Raw genomic sequence first — 4,791 nt, forward strand, 5'->3', positions numbered from 1 at the left:
TATACTCACATTTTTCAATAAAATTGATTTCTTGACAGTATAGTGTAGTATAATCTATGTAGAGGTATACAACTTCGCCACCGGCTTAGGCTGTGCCATTTGCCAATTACTTAACTTTGGGCTAATCCCTCAACTTGCCCTGGTAAATAGAGTAATGGATACTCACTGAGCGAATTGAGAATGAAATGAAATATGTGAGAAAGTGCTATGAAATTTTCGAAGGGTTATATACAGACTTTTTCTAAAAACAGGGTTATCAGATTGATCATGTTTATAAGAATAAAAAAATAGAAGACTGGATTGAATTGATTTACCTGAGACTTAACTTTCAGTGTGCAAGTGAAATGTATATGGTTTTCTTTTCAAACACTTCTCTTCTGAGAGAGTTTATTGTCTATTCTTCTACTAATCAAACTACAACTCATAGTAAATTTAGTAGACGTAATCAGAGAACATCATTTGGCCACCTCCTAATCTGTGCCAGTTGCCCCATCTCACTGAACTGCTGTAAAAGTTCTGATGAAAGGTCTCTGATTGGAAGGCAGTCTGTTAGTTGTCTCCCAATATTCAGTCTCTCCTTCTTCCACAAAAATAGCACTTGTATCAGGACATATGGCTACTCAGAAAAAAGGTTGCATTTTCCAACCAGGTGTGGCTCAGTTCTAGCCAATGGGATACAAGGGGAAAGATTATGTGATTGTTTCTGGGAAACTTTCTGTGGTGGACAGACACTAGAGAAGCCCTCATTATCTCTGTCTTCTGGTATTCAGGCCCTTGTATAACCCTCTCCATTGAATGTGGGTAGGATCAGTGACTTGTTTCTAACCAATCAAATATGGCAAAGGTGAGGGCATGTCACTCCTATGGTTAGGCTGTGTTACATAGGACTCCATCTTGCCAGTAGACTAACTCTAGAGGCTCTCCTTCTCAGCTTGATGAAGTAAGTGGCCACAGTGGGGAAGCCCATGGGTCAAAGAATTTCAGGAGTCCTCAAGAAAATGTGGGAGGCCTCTAGGAACTTTGGGCAGCCTCTAGGAACTAAGGCCTCCAGGGGCTGAGGGCAGCCTCCACGCAATAGCCAGGACCCTCAGTCTTACAAACTCAGGAAGCATATTCTGCTAACAATCTGGATCATCTTGGAAGTAGATTCTTGCCTAGTCGAGCTCCCAGATGAGAATGCGACCCGGCCAATCATCATGAAACCCTAAGCAAAGGAACTACCTAAGCTGTATCTGTATTCCTGACCCATGGAAACTGCAAGATAATACATACCTGTTGTTTAGGTTGCTAAGTTTGTAGTAATTTGTGGTGTGGAATAGATAACTAATACACTCCTTCAGAGACAGCTGACATAACCCTTTGCCCTCTTTTTCTTTTTCATGTATTCTTCCATCCTGTTGCCTTAAACTCAGCTATAACTTTATTGATTCAAGAGGTTAAGGGCCACATTTTGGGATGGGGGTGCCTTGAGCTACAAGACATCTAGGTTCCTGAGGGGGAAGGGGATTCATGTGAGTATAACCATTTATCTTGTATGAGCCATTACCTTGCCTTTTCTACTTCTTTTTCTATTATTTGATGTTGAACTATTCCAAATAATATAGTAAGTATTACTAACTGGACTTTGTTTCATTTTACTGTGTACTACAATAAGAATTCATGTTTATTATAGGAAATTTGGAAAGTACAAAGTATACAAAAGAAGGAAATGATCACTTGTTACTTTTCACTTAGGGACCCACCATTAACATTTGGTGGTTTTCTCTTTAGTATTTTGATGTAACTGTTGGAAAAGGAAGACTTATGTAGCAAATATTTGTGACATTTATATGTCGTGACTTCTCTGTCATTAAGATTAAGTTTATTGAAATTACTTTAAAACATCTGTTAGCAATGTGAGTAATTTAATCAAACAAGCATTTGGCAAAAAAGAGAGAAAACGTCCTATCTGGTTTTTTTTTCTTTTTATTAAATTTAGGCTTTTTTTTTAAAGTTAATTTAGGCCATTTATTTTTGTGTTCAGAAATGTGACCTCAATAACTAAACAGAAAGTCAGATTCCCAACCCCTGGCTATTGATGTAGATGTCTATTTTGGGTTCCTAAAATATCTAGATACTTTGCATTCACTGATGAATCTCAGAGTATTGTTTAACTTTGTACAGATATGAGCTGTGATTTTGCTAATATTTTCACATGCTAGTTAAAAATTTATGTGAACCTAAACTTATTATTCTTTATAGCCTTTTAAAAGTTCAAGACTTGCTAATCTTAGTTTGAGAGTTTTCTGTAAAAAATTTTCAAGTCCAAGGTACTTAGTAGGTATTGTTCCTCTACATAATGAAGCCATTATGTCTATACAAACATGTCTCCCAAATCAACCCTTAGCTCCAGGCATACTGATCTACCCCAAATAAGCTTTTTACAGTCCCCTCCTCCGCACCTTTACTCAACTCTCCAGGTTATAATGTTCTCACTTCCTCTGCAGTTACCTAAGTGGACCCTTCCTTCAAATTCACTTGAACTCCCAGCTTCTTCACAGAATCTATATTGGATTAGGTCAGATCTCTGTGACTTCTCATTCTCCACCCCCAACCCAGATTATTTCCTCTCTACACTACCCAGATGACATTAAGAACCTGCTTTCTTATAATAAGACTTTCTTATCCCCACCTCTCTTCTGCTGGTAAGCACAGAGTAGAGATTTGCTAGCATTTTTGTTGGACAGTTAATTGATAAATATAGCCCAAGTCTCTATTAATGACTGTATTTTCCACTTATTAAAATAAATATGATCATTTTCAATGAAAAGCCTATAAATTTATTTCATGCATGGGGAAAGATTTAAGGAGAATATATAAAGGAAATATAAGACTGCAGTTTGGATTCTGTGACCTTATCTTCTGAACTAAAGTCATGTTAAAGAAATAGGACTGGTCATTGTATTTCGTGTGCGTTGTCCTGATGGAGGCAAACCTGTCCATGTAATCTTACTGTATTTCCTTTGGAAATGAGGAAAACTGAATAAAATGATGGGAGGAGTACAAAATGACATTTTTCAAAAACTCTCCGATTCCAGGCAAACGTGTCAATTAGCACTTGGAGGCTTTCCTATTTAATAGTACTTTACAGCAAACAGATGACCAAATTGTGATGCTCCTCTTCTGAAATCCTCCCAGGGTGTGTAGCTGCGTCTTTATACTATAAGGCCACAGAAGCACTGATGGCAGGATCCCACAGTGCACATTCAGGCCAAACCTCGTTTGATTGTGCTTCCTATTATTGTCCTTCACAGATACTGTATTTTTTTGCAAACTGAAGGTTTGTGACAACCCTGCATGGAGCAACACTATTGGCGCCATTTTCCCAACAGCATTTGCTCACTTCTTTCTCTGTGTCACATTTTGGTAGTTCCTGAATATTTTAAGCCCTCCACCAGCAAAATTATTATGACTTGCTGAAGGCTCAGATGATGGTTAACATTTTTTAGTGTGAAAGTATTTTTTAATTAAGGGAAGCATGTTGGTTTTTCAGACATAATGCTATTGCACACTGCCAACTGAAAATTGGCACTTGCCACCTGCCTCTATAAGGATTAAATCACAAGCTGCTGCAGCTGCTGACCTGCAACACACCCTGAAAGGTGTTCCGGGTGGAGTCAGGAATGAGACACACTGTGCTCTGGGAAAAACTGCCAGAATATTTTCAGAAGATTTTATGAGCCCAAATCCTTGCATCTCATATCTAAAAAAACACTAAAATTGTTAATGGAGCCATCTGCTCCTCATGATTAGTAGTAACCCTCATGAGACTACCAGCACCTTCTGCAAAAATGTGTGTTTGATTGAAAATATCCCCCTTCACCAAAATCACACATATACTGACCTTCCCTGCCACCTCTTCAGAGCAGTTCTTTAGAGCTATCTGAGAGGCTGTCTCCTGGGCTATAGTCCTCATTTTGCCCCAGATAAATCTTAACTCACTACTCTCACACTGTGGTTTTGTTTTTTGTTTTTTGCTTTTTTTTTTTTTAGTTGATAGCACTTAACAGACTACAATTTAGTGTGAGCATAACTTTTATATGCACTGGGAGACCAAAAAATTCATGTGACTTGCTTTATTGTGATATTTGCTTAATTGTGATGGTCTGGAACTGAATCCACAGTATCTCTGAGGGATGCCTGTACTTGAGTAAGTTGTAATGTTTAAAAAATTAATAAGTCCTCATAATTATATTAGAACTTAAAAAAAACTGAAATGGATTTCCTAATTAGAAAATTTAAATATAGGTAGGATTGAAAAATGTGACTTAATAGTTTGCAAAATATTTTTATAATCCAATTTTATTAAACTCTTAGATGATTCTATGTGTTAGCTACAGGTGAAGCAGAGGTTCAAGGTACAGACTTTCAGGGGCTCAAGTTAGTGGTAGAAAGAAACTTTAAACTCTGATCCTTTAACTCCTTTGAATAAACTTCTCTCATTCTTGTCAAAAGGAACTTTTATTTCTGGTAGTGTGACATTGTAAATCCATGCTATATAATTAAATTAAAGAACAGAAAATGCATTGTTATTTAAACTGCAAAAACGCTGGTGATTATTCCAAATCCAACAACTCTGTTTTCCCTCTCACATTATGAAAAATAAAATTCTACAATGTTTCTTGCATTTGGCGCAATTTTAGCTATAATCACTTTTCTGCTTGATGAAAGTAGAGTGAGTAGAGGATTCTGCCTCTAGGAAGGAGGTAAAATAGAAAGCTAGTGAAAGGTGTGAAAATTTGCTTTTTTCCT

Source organism: Vicugna pacos, chromosome 2 (assembly GCF_048564905.1).
Source record: "Vicugna pacos chromosome 2, VicPac4, whole genome shotgun sequence".
Classification (NCBI taxonomy): domain Eukaryota; kingdom Metazoa; phylum Chordata; class Mammalia; order Artiodactyla; family Camelidae; genus Vicugna; species Vicugna pacos.